This window comes from Uranotaenia lowii, chromosome 3 (assembly GCF_029784155.1).
Source record: "Uranotaenia lowii strain MFRU-FL chromosome 3, ASM2978415v1, whole genome shotgun sequence".
In the NCBI taxonomy this organism is placed as follows: Eukaryota; Metazoa; Arthropoda; class Insecta; order Diptera; family Culicidae; genus Uranotaenia; species Uranotaenia lowii.
Window position 1 is genome coordinate 271,820,753 of NC_073693.1, and position 17,180 is coordinate 271,837,932.

At 37.7% G+C, this 17,180-nt stretch overlaps 1 protein-coding gene across 4 annotated transcripts in view; it reads left to right on the forward strand.

Moving 5' to 3' along the window:
* The first annotated feature begins 8,533 nt into the window (after positions 1 to 8,533).
* LOC129754293 (uncharacterized) overlaps positions 8,534 to 17,180 on the forward strand; it is a 107,290-nt gene continuing 98,643 nt past the window's right edge. The window contains exons 1-2 of one of the 4 annotated variants that reach the window (XM_055750260.1): positions 8,534 to 8,616; positions 9,610 to 9,942. The gene's annotated coding sequence lies outside the window, so the exon portion shown is untranslated. Of the gene's footprint in view, positions 9,943 to 17,180 lie in introns of all 4 variants that reach the window. The other 3 variants (XM_055750261.1, XM_055750262.1, XM_055750259.1) reach the window with 3 other exon arrangements.

A 17,180-nucleotide genomic window follows, 5' to 3' on the forward strand; every position in this document is an offset into this window, starting at 1 on the left:
GTCGTCCAGCCACGCTGGAATGAATCATTTGTGCGAAATCGAGCATTCTAGTAACATTGAAATGTTTTTTCTCGAATCTTTCTATGATAACTTGCACTCCTTTGATCACATGAACATGAGCTATTGTCATTACTTTACTAGAACCAGTATTAAATTGCACTTCAAAATCCAGATGCAACGTGAATTAAGTTGTTAGATATATCTTAGAAAACACAAACTGGCAATAAGTTCAGAAAACCTCAACCTTAAAAAAAATCGGCGAAAATTTTCGATTTCTCATATATGTATTAAGAATTTAATCATGCCAAAATGTGTCAAATTACGTACACTTTCCAAGTCACAATTAATGTGGTTTACTCATACGCGCCGAGCATATAAAATTTGCGCATTTAGTAACTGTACTATAGCTTTCTTTGGAGCATGTTTTTTTTAATTAGTATCTTCAACAAAACGATTGTAGCTGAAAATTATTTCAAAATAAGGCCGGAACAAATTTTAAATCCTTCTTTGTCACTCGGAGTTGGAACATCGCGAGGGGGGGGGGACAAGAAAAATCAATGCGAAAAACAAATAAATTGGAATAAATTGCACGGAAGCTTTTATGCGTCAAAATTGCATACGTTATTGTTGCACAAAACCTATAATTCACATAAATTACTTCAAACTTTATTTATTTCCCCCTTCGGGTTTTTGGAAATATGGAAGGGGGGGGGGGGGGTCTGCGTCGACAGAAGTAGAAATTGATATTTATTCCAGCTTAATATTTGATTCACGTTACAAGGATTCAAAAACAATAGTTTCTATACAAATCAATTGAGATACAAGATTTAGCGAAGAGTGCGTCCAATGATACACGCCAGTGACACAATTTTTTCATTCCGATGAGCCTGGATGAGGGTTATTAGGATTTCTTTTAAAAATAAATTTCGGCACTCGAAATTCGTTCGGGAAAATCAATTGATACCTCTATAACAGCTTAATGGACCAATATCACTCCAATTAGTCAATTACCAGAAATTACCATCGGAAAACAAGCAGGAAAGTTTCAAATAAGATTCGCAATCTATGCCGATTCTTCCAATGAATCATCCTAGAAAAACGAATTCTTACGACCCTAACTTCGGTTTAATGGAAAAGTTGCTAGCAATGTTCTGGCTAGGCTGTTATGACTTTTACCCAGGTTAAGTGGTTTATTCGTTTTCCTGCTTAATCAAGCCTCTTTAGTCGTAGGAACTATTAACACAATCCTCACACAAGTCCTGCGTCTTCCTTCTTTCCTTACTGGCTTCCGTCCAGTTTCCAATAGGTAATCCCGGAGAGCCATCCATCTAATTTAACCTAGGCGACGACGACGACCAAACTCCATTCAGGGGAAGTCCTCTCGACGTCGATCCGAAACAAGCAAACTCGAGGAAACATCGTTGCTGTTATTATTATGGCTAATCATCTTGAATGAGCCCACCGAAGGGGAAAAACTTTTCATCGTTCCTCCTCCAGTAGCTTGCCAGACCAGAAGTCCCGGTCGGAAATTGATGGTCCACCGTGTCGTCCACTTGAGCGTGAAGTGAAGGGAATGGAATGATAGCTTATCGTTGATGTTGTTGTTCTTGCTGTTGATACTGCCGAGATGCCGTTCTAGGTCTTAGTTGTTATTGTTGCGGTCGACAAGATTTCCTTCCCACGACGTCTTCTTGCCTTGTGTCTCTTCCTACTACGTCAAAGTAGCTGAAGTAGTCATGAATTATCGGTCATTAAAGGGGAACCAGTAGAGTTGGACTACTAGGTCAAAGCCTAAGCAAAATTCTGAAATTGTGTGGCCTGAGACACAGTAATTATAGAATAATCGATTTTTTTGGACTATCACCATTCAAACTGAAATATCTACTACTACGCAACGCTTTTCTTTGAAATTTTGAAAAAAAATTGTTGAAATATTAAGTTGGTATGTCTGAAGTTTTGAAAAGTTCAATCGACGGGATCAAAAGTTATACGAGGTACATTATTTCAGGCATGGCCGTAGGAACGGGAGGAGTTTTGAGGGTCAAACAACCCCCATGAGGGTCCAGAAAAGCAGATGAGGTGTTCTACTCTACACTCAAAATTTGAAAGTCTTAATCAAATTTTGATCATTGTGTAAGGTTATTCAATATTATTATTTACATAGTATACCGTCTCACTACATAACTTGACGAACATAATTCCTATAATTCACTCGGTCCATGGCAACCGTTCACGCTCCACTTGGTCTAACCTCCTCGCTCGTTGCGCCCCCGCTCGTCTTGTTCCTACCGGATTCGTAGCGAACACCTGTTTTGCAGGACAGTCGTCCGGCATTCTCGCAACATGTCCCGCCCAGCGTATCCGGCCAGCCTTCACCACTTTCTGGATACTGGGTTCGCCGTAGAGTCGCGCAAGCTCGTGGTTCATCCTTCGCCTCCACACTCCGTTCTCCTGTACGCCGCCAAAGATGGTTCTTAACACTCGTCGCTCGAATACTCCGAGTGTACGCCGGTCCTCCTCGAGCAATATCCGTGTCTCGTGCCTGTAGAGAACAACCGGTCTAATGAGCGTCATATACAGGTTACACTTCGTACGAGGGCTAAGTCTTCTCGACCGCAGTTGCTTGTGGAGTCCATAGTAGGCACGACTTCCGCTGATAATTCGCCTCCGGATCTCACGGCTGGTTTCTTTGTCTGCGGTCACCAGTGAGCCGAGATAGACAAAGTCTTCGACTATCTCCAGCTCGTCGCCGTCGATCGGGACCTTGTTATTACTCGACAAGCTGGTTCGGTCGGACTCGGATCCGCAGGCCAGCATGTACTTCGTCTTGGACGTATTAATCATCAACCCAATCCTTCCTGCTTCGCGTTTCAGTTTGCGGTAGATCTCCTCCACCGCTGCAGATGATCTAGCGACTATATCAATGTCATCGGCAAAGCAGATAAGTTTACTGGATCTGTTGAAAATCGTTCCCCGCATTTCGCCCACCACTCGTCGAATAACACCTTCTAGCGCCACATTGAACATCATGCAGGAAAGACCATCGCTTTGTCGAAGCCCCCTAGGCGATTCGAATGAACTCGACAATTCACCCGAAATCCGATCGATCGTGTCGTATGCGACTTTGAAGTCGATGGTGCGTGGGGACTTGGTGTTAACGGCAGTTTTGGAGGATTCGCCGTAATGTGAAGATCTGGTCCGTCGTTGACCGTCCCTTCATGCAGCCAGCCTGATGACTTCCCACGAATCTGTTTGCTTGTGGCATTAGGAGGAGTAGAATTCGGGACAAAACTTTGTAGGCGGCATTGAGGACAGTGATCGTTCGGTAGTTCTCACAGTCCAATTTGTCGCCTTTCTTTTAGGTGGAGCATATTACCCTCTCCTCCGGTTCTGTTTCCCAGATCCGAACCATCAACTGGTATAGGAAATCGGCCAACTTGTCCGGCCCCATTTTGATGAGTTTATCGGCGATGCTATCCTTCCCAGCTGACTAATTTCTATTCATCTGGCGAATGGCTTCCTTAACTTCACTCATCCTTGAGAGTGGCTCCTCTACGTCGTTGGCTACGCCGGCGATGTACCTCCCCCCACCGCGACCGTCTTGATCTCCTGCATGTGCGCCGCCGTTCAAGTGTTCATCGAAGTGCTGCTTCCACCTTTTGATCACCTCACGGTTGTCCGTCAGAATGCCCCCGTCCTTATCCCGGCACATTTCGGCTTGCGGCACGAAGCCTTCGCGGGATGCGTTGAGTTTCTGATAGAACTTTCATATTTCTCGGGAACGATGCAGCTGCTCCAGCTTTTCGAGCTCCTCCTTATCGGTCTCATCAGGTAAATTTATAACACTTTTTTTATGTGCTTCATCCAACGTTTCGAATTATATTAATTTTTTATCAAGGAACTAAAATTAAATACCGGAGCAAAGAACATATTTTCTCATAAATAATATTCACATTAATTACTTACTCGGACATTCGTGTTATTGTCCAAAGAAGATGCACTCCTAAAGCGTTCATCAACAGTCCGGATTCTGGTTATAAATTTTCGAATTTGAATTCTCATTTCATGTCGGAAGTGAGGAGGAAAGCTTGCGTGTGACTTACGTGCCCAATATTCTGGTATTGGCCAGGGCGTCGGTGCCTACTCCGTCGTTTTGGAACACGTCCATGGCAAAACTTCTTTCACTCGACTCACTGTTTGTTATTATTGTTTGGGTTTTCATAGCGTTTTCTTTACCGTCAGAACCCGGCGTCCATGAGCGCTTGCGAGTGTTTGCGAGAGAGTGAAACACTCCGCCGTACCAGATTGCTCTCCCATCTGTGTCGCTCTGGATGTTGACGGTATTCGGCGTGCTTTGTATGTAGCACTTTTCGAGTACCTCTTGGTGCCTACGGTTTTTGTTGGAACTGTCTAGGACGATGGCTTTATCGAAGTCAAACATGTGCTCCTGTTCGAAGCAGTGTTCGACGACGGCTAACTGTCGCAGTTCCCTGATGCTGGGGTTTGACGCTGTGGCCCCTGCTGCTAATATGCGTTTCAATTTGGTTACAGCACATCTATGTTTCGACATTCTAGTCCGTAACTTATAGCTGATCTGCACAAAAGCATTTGGAGCATTCTTCATCTCGTTCGGGAGCGCCTGCGCATGGGATATGGTAGACCACATTGGAGCGATCGATCGGCAATATCGGATCTTTGACCACTGGCAGTAGGCTGCGTATCGTATGCTTTTGCGTGGCGCCAATGCGTAAATGCGGGTAATCCTTCTTGAGCGCACGTATTACGTTTGCAGTTAGGCCGTCGATGTGTAATATGGATTGGTAGTGTTGTGTGGGTGTATCTTGTGTGTTTTGGGGGGTGTCGGTTTCGTTCGCTTTTCGAATCAATCTGTTGATTAAGGTTTTCGGGTAATCGTTGATTCTCAGATTCTCATGAATTAATTTAATCGCCTCCCTGGAAGAAAAGTTTTTGACTCGTTGAATGAAATTTAACGCTCTGTTGATTTTGAGGCGCGTGTTATGTGCTAGGGGAGAGGCGGGCTATATGCGCATATTAAGGAAAGCACTCATTTTCTCCCATATTCCAATAGATAGGAGTCTGAAAACTATATACACATGAGCGGACATCTGTTTTCTATACGTTAGAGCAATTTTTCTGTCAAAATATCTTACAGTTTTTAAAAAAATAATTTTATAATAAAAGAAGTCAAAATAGCTGATTTCCGAAACTGGCGGGCCAAATGCGCATATTTATGTTTTGATCTATAGTTCATTAACACTTGATGTAATATTTTGATATTATTTAATTGAAAATAGTACAAACGGATGTTAAGCATACGTCAAGGCTGAAATTTTGGGGAAATTTTAGATGACACTAGTTCTTTTGCATGAAACATAATAAGTATGCTATATGGCCATATTTCATAGTAATATTTTGTTCATATCGTATTTTTATCGGATCAGTATGAAGTTCTTCCTTTTTCGCTGTAAGATCGTGATTTGAGCGTAGATTTAATGTTTCAATGATAAGAAGTAAAAAATTTATAAGACTTATCTATTTTTCTTGATATAGGCATTTAACCTGCCTTGATATGGGCATTCAGAACCTGTCTCTTATTCCGATATCTTATCATTTACAACTTTGCCAAAAGCTTCAATTTGTTGAATTTCCAATTTCCAGATGAATAAGAAAGAAAACCCATTAAATTTTTGTTCACAGAATCCATACGCACGATAAATAAAGTTGAATATATTATTATAAAATTGACAAAAATCTTGTTTGAATTTTTAAATTTTTTTCACTTTATATAACAACTAATTTTTTTAATGCCACATGTTCAAAGCGTATTACCCTCAAACTGCACTGATTAGATATGATGAATCTCCAGCCATATCGTCAATCGGCTGTATGCGCATATTACCAAATATGCGCATTTAGGAACACTTCCCCCTATTTATCACTGAAGCAGAATCTAACACCATGCTGTTGTTCTGGCCAGAAATCCAGATTAGTTGCAATTGATTAAAGTCACCAAGAAGAATGACATTACATGCAGAGTGTCGTAGCCTGGCCGCTGATAACGCGTCAACATGTAAATCGATGACTGATCCATCGTGACTTTTTTCTGGTGGTACATATGTTGTCCCGATCAAAAATGAGCTGTTATCATATGATACTTTCACCCACAAATTTTCTATGCTGTCAATATTAAGTGTTGATACTTACGATTTCGTTGGAGCACATTGCTGCCGATTGCAGCAGAACCAAAACATTGTTTGTTTTGGTTCCTCTTGCTTGTTGTTCAATTCGCAATCGAGAACAATAGATCAATGATTGCTGATGACAGGTGATGATGATAAACGCGGTATAAATGTTTACATCATCACACGGTTAAGCGAGACAACACAAATTGGATTCGTGGTAACACAACAGTGTTGCCAGATATTCTGGGTAAGAATATCAAAGTACTCATTGAGAAATGAGTACTTTTCCGGTTAGGGAATATAAGATGTGGAAGTGACAATTAGCTATCGCTAATTAATATAGTATTAATCTAATGACCTCATAGACGAAACATGAATAAAGATAACTCTATTCCACCACTGAAACCTGCGTTTTCAACATTAAGATTTTCGATTGATGAGCTAAGCATGGTTGATACCGCTATGAGTACCCCACCACCTCTACTACGGCGACTATTAGCATCACTTCTGTCACAACGAAAAACGTTATAGTCAGAACAGAATAACTGACTAGACGGTACGGATGAATCGAGCCATGTTTCAGTGAATGCATAAATTTCGTAGCCGAGCTCTGATGTAGCAACGGTGTATCAGAGGTATTCGAAAATTGAATAATCTCCCATACTTTATCAAATCTGCTCATACGAGATCAAGTTTTAAGAGGCGTTTGCTGGCGAGGTTCACAACAAAGGATAGGTTTTCTGCAAATATTGTTTAAAAAAATATGAAAATTGTAAGGAACGAGTACAAGCTAACGAAATTCAAATTGTAACAATTCAAAAGATTTGTATCTTAAGTTACATGATTATGATTAAAACAAATATGTTTTTATTTTCAGTTTTGTTAAAAAAAAACGTAATTTTTCAAAACCACAATTATGCCCGTAATAATTATTAGTCAAATTGTTCACAATTATTAGTCACATAGAAGTCCATGGCAACACCCGAATATCAACATGAAAATCGTCGCGTTTCTGGCAAACATTCAGGGGCATTCTTTGATAGTAAAAGTTCGAGGGGCATTTGGGTTGAGCTATAGTAACCAAGAAATGTTTTGCATTACTAGCAAAAAAACGTGACCCATGATTGTGTGAGATTTGGTAGATATTGTAAAATTTCGCGTTTTATTCGCTCAGTTTCATTTGGAAAACGTAAACTCGTCCTTTTTGCTTATATGAGACCTAATTATTTTGTTGGAATTTTTCAAATACCCGCATAAGGGGCTTAACGATTTAAAATGTCAACCTTATAACATTGGAAATTTTTGCGATAGTTCAACAGATAATTATCAACGTATGACTAAAACTATACAAACAGCAATTGAACTGTTATCAAGCGCACACATAATATTTTGAATGCATTTTGATGATATTATCGATAAACTAAAAATAGAAGTATGAAAAAATTTCTTTTAGTTCAGTAGATATCAGCAGTTCAAATGGCCGGTGACTAATAATTGTGTGTGACCCATGATTTTGAGGGGACTCTAGATAAATTCAACGCATTTCTCGACGCAGACATATGCTTAAACCAATATGAGTTTGTAGATTTATCTAAAATCTCTAAATAACTTTTTTCCACTGTTTGAAATCCGTTTGAGTAAGATCCCCAAATCGTTCCAAAACACTGGGCTTGTGATATAGCTCAGTTGGCAAGTCTGTTGCTTCCTGAGCCGATGTCCGCGAGTTCGAGCCCAAGAATAAATATCGAACACAGTTGTATCGGTAAGTTTTTCAATATTTGTCCGCCAACTGGAACGTTGATAAAGTCGCGAATGCCATTGTGGTGAACTTTCACTTTCACATAAAGATGGTAAAACGACTATAATCGAAACAAAAAAAAAGTTCCAAAACACTACATCTACTTATCAAGCTCAAATTCTTGAATTTATGCTTAGGCAAATTAGAGCCCATATCTCGCAAATTCAACGAACAACAGTATACCGGCAATGAATTCGGCTCCCCGAGCAATCTCAATTCTCAAACCGGCTCCCCATTCAAGTTCTCTCAGCAGCCTGAGATGCAATAATTCATCAAATCCACACGAACGGCCCAACCGGCAGATTCCAACCAATTGTTCTACCCACCGGTCGGCCGATGGGTGGCAAATACACGTGGTCCCTCACCCAACAAACGTTCATTCTCTCCCGCCCGAATTCGAAAACATAAGAACGCAGCCAACCCGAGTGAACTTCGTTGCTCCCCATGCTCGTGTCATTCACCGGCGCGTGTATGGCGACCGTCAGTCAGCAAGTTTCTGGCTAGACTTGCCGCGCGCCAACATTCAGTTGGAAGCGCGCTTTCGTCGGATTTACACGTGGTTCGAAAACACTTGCCGCGGAACTTTCGGTTGGGTGATTTGGCTGATATTGGTTGGTGTGTTTTTTTTGCTCCTGTGGTTGTCTGGTGGATATTTTTTGTTGGTTGGGGAACCAATGTGAATTGGGTTTTATTCTACTGTCTGAATGAAGTTGGGGAAAAAACGGCTAAATCCGCCGGATAGTGCCCGATTTCTGGTAGCTGGCTAGCAGAGCAACAATGGAATGGAATTGGCGCGTCCCGACCAGGTATTCCGGTCGCCAAGGATATTATTTGCGGTGTCGTTTTCCATCCATGGATTGGTGAAGTGACAGCAGCACTCAGTGTAGTACGGTGACAGATTCCGTCCTATTTGCTCTCGGGGAACGCGAGCGACTTGCATGAAGAGATTTGCATATTTGTGCCGGTGCATTCGCGCCATCGAAGGTGTCAAATTGAATTTCAAACAAGTTACTCACCTGGAGCCGAATCTTCTTTGAAGGGCTTCTCTTCTGGAATACCTAAGTGTAGGGTGAAGTGATGCAGCTGTAGGTGCATTTTTTGAAAAAAAAATCTTCATCCTTGAAGTTCTGTAGTTTGGGGAAAAAATGTTTAAATATTACATAACATAATAAAGAGCAAAGCAGTTATCCTGTCAGCGACCGGCAAGTGACCGTTAAAATCCTAACGAAGTGCAACATCTGTATATCGAAAGAAGGAAAGAAAGAAAGTGACGAGTCAATACAACAAGAGCTCTCCTCTAGTTTTAATGCACCAATGCACCAGTGCACCTGTGTCATTTATCTCAGCTTCCGAAATCGTGCAGCTTCCGTTTTTTTCCCTGTATTGGCAGCTGCTAAAAGAGTTCTACAACTACACCAACCAGTAACAAACCGATGACAAGCTGCAGCAGTGATTTCAAATCTCGATAGTGTGTTCACAAGTGATATTTTCCACCTTGCGCGTCTAAACCAACGGCTAGTGAGAGAAAAAAAAATGAAAAAATAAAAGGTGGAATATTACTCCGGCGCACGATTCAGTTTTTAATTTTTTTTTCCCCATATTTCAAAGCAGTTGGATTTCCTCTATCAGTACCCAAGGAGATATACGAGAAAAGAAGATGAAAAAAAGTTGGAATAAATTGTGAAGCTGTTGAAAAGTTCGACCGCTGCTCGCTGACCGAGCGTTGAAAAAAAGAAAAAAACCAACAGCTATCCCCAATCAGTCACTGACATCACACTTGGAATGTAGTTTGGTGATTGGTGATATTATTAAATGTAATCGGATAAAAGAGTGCAGTGAGCCAAATCCAAAAAATAAAAATATATTGAGTGCCAACTAGCAAAAGCTTATGAACGTGATTAGTGCAACTGAAAATGGATTATTGAAAATTTACTTTGAGAGGTACGATACTTCTTATTTATCAAAATTTTATCGCTTTTTTATTATAAGGAACGTAGTTTGTTGTGAGAACGTCGTTTGTGACAAGAATATTACTCAACTTTCAATAATTTCGATGATATATCTCAATGATAGGGATGATAAGGGCATGCTAGGCCTAAAGAAGGACGCTTAATTAATCATAGAAAACCACTAAAGCATGTGAATTACATCATTATTTCGTCTACTTCCTAACTGGTTGAAACTTAAAAAAGTAGATAAAAACTTCTAAAAAAGCATTATAAAATTTTTTGCCGAATTCTGAAAATCAGTCACTGTTGGGGTCTAATGAGAACTCATTCTGGGGCAGTATGAGCACCATTTATCAGGGCACGATGAGCGTTTTTAACCGTAGAATCTAGCAGCGAATTCAACTCGATGAAGTCAACTGAATTATAGAGTTACAACGTAACTGGTTTCCATCTGTCGATTTAGCCTATTGGTTAGGTGTCGGAGAGATAAACAAATGACTCGAGTTCGATTCCTGGTCGAAGCGATTTTTTTTTTATTATTTACCATTCATGATCGATGCATTTTGCACTTAACGGTGAATCGTGAGTCCATCAAACAAAGCTATATTAGAAAAATGTTTGTCTGTTTGTAGAATACAAACAATCCACACACACACTCAAACATTATGTTTCTGGTGTTTAGTTAAGCGGATAGCACTACAAGCCGTATAATACAAAAATCAAAATAATCGATCATGAATGGTTAATGAAAAAAAAATCGCAAAGATCAGGAAATGAACTCGAGTCATCTGTTCACCTCTAAAACCTTACCAATAGGCCAAATCGTCAGATGAAACTAGACAAGCTGTAGCTCTATAATGCGGATGACTTCATCGAGTTGAATTCGCTGCTAGATTCTACGGCAAAAAAACTCATCGTGCCCCGATTAATGGTGCCCTGTTCACCCCGATTCAACAAGTTAAAGTAAAAATGCGTTCTATAATTGATTAAAGTGAAAAATCAAAAATCTAATGATGGTGAAAATTGAGAAACAATGTGTAGAGTATGGTGGGGTAAAAGTACGACCTTAGTGCTATCCTATTTTTAGAAAATTTTGCCGGTTGTTTTCCAAAAAAACAAGAACAGCATTTGATTCTTTAGACTTTTATCTCTCTTCTACAAAATTACAAAGATAATCGGTCGACGCATTTGATAGCAGTAGTGAAAATGTCTAACTGCTATCGAAACGTACTCTTACCCCACCTCTGGGGCAAAAGTTCGAATGATGTGGGGTAAAAGTACGACCATTCAAAATTCCACAATTCTGCATGAAGTCAACAGAAAAATTAGTTTGTATTAATCTCTGCTTACAGCAGCAGCATCTTTGTTCGCTTCTGATACAAAACCTATACATGGGCAAATAACCTGTGCGAATTCGGAGTTCTCTACTAACTGTCCATATTCAGCAGGTTTTCGAAATCCAGTTCTCATCGTATTTGAGCAATTTTTCGCACGAGCAAGTCTTGAAGAAACAAAAATATGCGCTGATGTTTCCAGCGCATTTAAAAAAGAAGTTAAAATTTTCCGTTCCGATTTACTTCAGTAGACCCTTCGTACTTTTGCCCCATTTGCAGTTCGTACTTTTGCCCCTTCAAGGTTTCTTATGATTCACAGTTTATTGTGATGGATAGAGAAATAGTAATTAAATTCTTTCTTCGGCATTTGATAGTGATTAAAAACAACTAAAAAGATACATTAAAATTTTCATTGAAAGTCAGACTTTTGATTACATAAACATGTTTGCCGTTTTTTGGAATATTACATCATTCAAGCAAAAAAGCTACTTTATCTCATTTTTCGGGGTATTTTCAACTTCTACGAAAAAAAATTATGGCCGGTTGTTGGCAGTTCAAATCACTATCAATCCACGCCAGAGTTTTGAATTTTACTATTCTCGGTTTGTGATAATCCCAAAACGTACTTTTACTCGACTCGTACTTTTACCCCACCTTACTCTACAGCGTGTTGCAGCTCGTATATTTATTATAGATCAAGATGATTTAACCGATCATAAGAGCTTATTTTCCGGTGCTCAAAAATTATATTTTTTCGTCACTTGAGATCCTGGTTGTTTTTATTTTTTGAATATTTCTATAAAGATGATAAGGAGATTTCTTTTTTGCTGAAAAATTTATACTGAAGCAAGTACGAAATTAATCTTGAGGAGTGCTTACTATGCCCCGGATGCTCGTGATGCTCTTATCTCCCCTTTATTTGGAATAATGTTTCAAATATCTTTTATTTACGAGGAAAGTTGTTTTTGCAAGCCTTTCTCCAAATCACTCATAGTGCTGTGCTTTATATCGGCGTTTCAAAAACTAATAAACCAAAGTGTTTTCTGAAAAAAATTAAGACGATAAATTATAACGGAAAAGTCCAAGAATTCTCCCATGTACCTTGAATTTACCAGTGATACCTGTGATAGATAATTAAATACTTAAATACCTACTAGTTTTTGAGAACCTGTATTTCTGATTTTTTTTTAAAATTTTGTTTATTTAAATGCTTTTGGTTTGCATTTTGCTGTCAATTTTTTTCAATGATAGGTACAATTAGCTCCTTGCAGTTTGGTAGCCTTACATGCGTCCTTGGGATTTTTTGTGGATTTAACGATTTTCAACGTTAAATCCACAAAAAATCCCAAGGACGCATGTAAGGCTACCAAACTGCAAGGAGCTAATTGTACCTATCATTGAAAAAAATTGACAGCAAAATGCAAACCAAAAGCATCTTTGCGAGGAAGCGTTCGAACAAAAATTGACTTCAACAAAACTCGAGCTCCTTGACTTGTTTCTATAGGATGGGTCAATTCTTTATCAAGTTAAAAGTGTTTTTGGGTTGAACTTTTCAATGACATCAAAAGGTGTATACGAATATCTTTTAGTGTGGAAGCCGCTTTGAAAGTTTGTGAGATTGCCGACATGCGGAATCGAAAAAGTATATTGGGTTTCCAAATTGAAAAATATGGCATTGTCGTAAGAGGTAGAAATGGTGTTTCTCTTGTGATTTTCAAATTACAAGAAGTTAATAAATACAACTACTGAGGATGCTGTGGAATCTCAATTTGGGAGTTAAATTTCTACAATGATAAAAAAATCTTAAAATATTCAAAATGATTACTAATTTTCTACTATCAATCTTATTCTTAAAAGTGCCACTTTATATGATAACCCTCCAAAGCTGTTCGCAAAATATCCTTTTAGATCCAATTTTACCTGTCGTTTGTTGGCGTTTCCATAGAACATACTTGGTCTCTTAACAATCTCAGTTCTTCAGAATATTGAAATGAAGATTCAAATGATCTGAATGTGCGTTTCGGGTCATACTGACCCGAGCAGCTTTGGAAGGTTAAGTTGTTGCAAAAAAAAAAACTAAACTTCAGTTTTTTGCTTGGTTTTGTAATAAATGTGAATAAATCTAACAAAAACCTTTTTTTTTTAGAGTTTCCGCATACCCAGCTGGTTCGCATCCTTCCTACATTTTAACATTTGAATATTCGGACATGCCCTAATAAAACCGGAAAATCCAGCGAGCTTGGTTTAGGGCATAGGTCGGCAACCTGCGGCTCGCGAGCCGCATGCGGCTCTTTTAATATAAAGCTGCGGCTCTTTAGCTAACTGCGCTAATATTATGTACCTATATTTTTGAAAAAAATATTAATAAGATCGTGTTGAAGTGATAATTAAGTCTTACGATCCGGCACACGGATTTTCATTGGTTCAGAAAAGAATTTTAAAGTTGCATCCGCTGTAGGAACAAGCAGAGAGGACCAAATGGCAAAATAGCATTTTTAGAAGCCTATTTTTACAATTTCTTTGCTTTTTACTGTTTTTGAAGCATCAGCAACGTAATCAAGAATTAGTTTACCATTAACTGTAAATGCAAAAAATAATTGTTGTTTTAATACAACAGAATAAAATTATCATCGGATTATTTATTTCCAAACGTTTGTATATTCTTGAATCAATCGAACACAAACACAGAAAAATCAAAGTTTATCATTTACAAAAAAGTCGTTTTTGGACAGACTCTGTTTTGTTATCAAATTACGTAAGGGCTTGTGACATAGCTCAGTTGGCAAGTCTGTTGTCTCCTGAGCCGATATCCGCGAGTTCGAGCCCAAGAGTAAATATCGAACACAGTTGTACCGGATAAGTTTTTCAATAACGATCCGCCAACTGCAACGTGGATAAAGTTGCGAATGCCATAAAGATGGTAAAACGACTATAATCGAAACAAAAAAAATCAAACAATGTAAAATAGAGTATGGTGGGGTAAAAGTACGACCTTAGTGCTATCCTATTTTTGGAAAATTTTGCATTTTTTTTTTTCTAAAAAACCAAGAACAGCATTGGATTCCTTAGAATTTTATCTCTCTTCTAAAAAATTACGAAGATCATCGATCGTCGCATTTGATAGCAGTAGTGAAAATGCCTAACTGCTATCGAAACGTACTTTTACCCCACCCCTGGGGCAAAAGTTCGAATGACGTGGGGTAAAAGTACGACCATTCAAAATTCCACAATTCTGCATGAAGTCATAAGTAAAATTATTTTATATCAATCTTTGCTTACAGCAGTAACTTCTGTGTGCGCTTCTGACACAAATTCCATACATGGGGGAACAACCTGCGCGAATTTGGAGTTCTCCAATAATTTTCCATATTCAACAGGTTTACGTTATTCAGTTCTCATCGTATTTGAGCAATTTTTCGCGCGAGCAAGTCTTTGTAGAATCAAAAACATGCGCTGTTGTTCCCAGTGAACTTTAGAAAGAAGTTAAAACTTTCCGTTCAGATTTACTTCAGTAGACCCTGTATATTATTCGTACTTTTGCCCCATTTGCAGTTCGTACTTTTGCCCCTTCAAGGCTTCTTGTGATTCACAATTTATTGTGCATAACAGAGACATATTAATTAAATTCTCTCTTCGGCATTTGCTAGTGGTTGAAAACAACTAAACAGATATATTAAGACTTTCATTGAAAGCCAGAATTTTGATTTTTCAAACATGTTTGCCGTTATTTTAAATATTACATCATTTGGGCAAAAAATCTGCTTTACCTCATTTTTGGGAGTGTTTTCAATTTTTCCAAATAAAAATTATGTCTGGATGTAGGCAGTCCAAATCACTATCAATCCACGCCAGAGTTTTGAATTTTACTGTTCTCGGTTTGTAATAATCTCAAAACGTACTTTTACCCGGCTCGTACTTTTACCCCACCTTACTCTATTACATTTTGCTTTTATCCCTCTATGAAAATTGATCAGTTGAAATTTCCAGAATTTTATTAGAATTAATCAACCATTTCAATCAATCATCGATGCAAAAAATATAAAAAATTTTAAGCTGAAGTAATCTATCTATTTTCTCTATCTAAAAAGCTGCTATTTGAAAATAAACGAATCAAAACACCGAGTTTTTCCTCGTGAAGATTACATGTTTCTTTATCTGCAAACACTCTTCATCTAAAATCAATTCCAACGCAAAAATCATGTGGATGCTTTTTTCATGAAAAGCAATTAGTTTTTTTGTTCATAAAATCAACTTCCAAATAAAATCAAATTTTGCTTATTATTTGTGATCTTCAGCTGAAATTTTAAAATTACGTTACCAATCAACGTTATAAACCTCAATTTACAATCTAAATCGGAATTAAAAATAATGTAATATTATTTCTAAATCCAAATTCTGAACCTGCATTAAAAAATTGAATTTTTAATCTGTTTCCGAACTTCAATACGCTTTCTAAATCTTAATTCAAATTCAGAATAAAAAAATGAAGATCTAGTTCCGAGTTTTCAGTTGTGGATGGCCTTTTAAAGCTTGGCTATACCTGAATTTAGCATAAGAATTAAGTTCAAGAATTTTTTATCTTTAAACAAAACAAATACTCAGGACGGTTATTATTCTTCTTTTTTCCAAATTCAGAAAATAAAGCTTTTTAATTATGAAAATGCATACGCATTGTGAAATTCATGGCTCAAATTTTGTTTGAACCAGGATTTCCAAACTTTATCTTTCTATCAAAAGTTTCCAATAATTATTCAAATTTCAAATCAAAAATCTTAAACTCGATACAGAAAATAAAATATAAAAACAGAAATACAATTATGATTTTGACAGTTTGGTATCAAAATTGCTGGAATGAATTGATTCTCATTTAAAATTTAATATAAAGAACTGAGTTTCAATCAACAAGTGAGAAAATTTTGAATAACTGTTGCAGAATTTTTTACCTGAGATTAGTGTGGGTTGACTTGACTTGAATTAGAACTGATGCTAAAGTTCTAAGTCAAGTTTGTTACTTGAACAATCTTATTCAATTACAAAATTTTAGTGAGAACCAAAAATTGAGTGTTGAGTAAAAAACCTCGCTTGCTTTTCTTGGACCCTCATGGTAGAGGGGTTAACCCTCAAAACGCTCCCCGTTCTTACGGCCATTAGCATTCCAATTTACCGCTTCATCCGAAGCTTGCCCAGATTTTCAAAGAAAAATTTGATGAGGCCAGGCCCGGTCTGGTTGCCTTTTATCGAGGGAAAAGACCCGTTTTTTTCCAGGATTAATCAAATTTTTTTTATGAAACTCCAAATTTTCCACTAATTTTACAAAATAAATTCGCATGCATTTTTTGAAATTGTTAAATAAGCATTGAACGCCTCTGATGTGCCTTGGTAAAGAAAATCATTTTCGTGTGTTTATTTTTCAGCTTTTTTCTTGTATTTTTCGAAAAATACGTTTAGTTTTACATTTAGAAACCCAATGCCCGGCCTGGATACTTACAGAAAAGTTCTGGAAAATCTGTTCAATAAATATCTACATGACATTGAAATACAAAATTCCAAAACTAAGAACTGAGAATTACAAAATAAAGTTTGACAGCTTTCAAACTCGAATCATCATTGAGAATAAATAGTAATTACAATTCGTAAAAACTATTTGAAAATTTCACCACAGGTTAAATATTTGTTTCCAATAACTAAATTGACATTTTCGCTCTGAAGCAGTTTTTTTTTAAAATAATTTATTAATATGTATTGAATGTAAACCTTTGAGTCTTTGAACATAAATATTTAAAAATTTAAGTGTGATGGTGCAACCAATATGCCCAAAAAGCACACAAATTTTGAACAAATTTGCAGTAACGGATTTTATTTTTCATTTGCGATTGTTAGTTAATCATCGTTGATT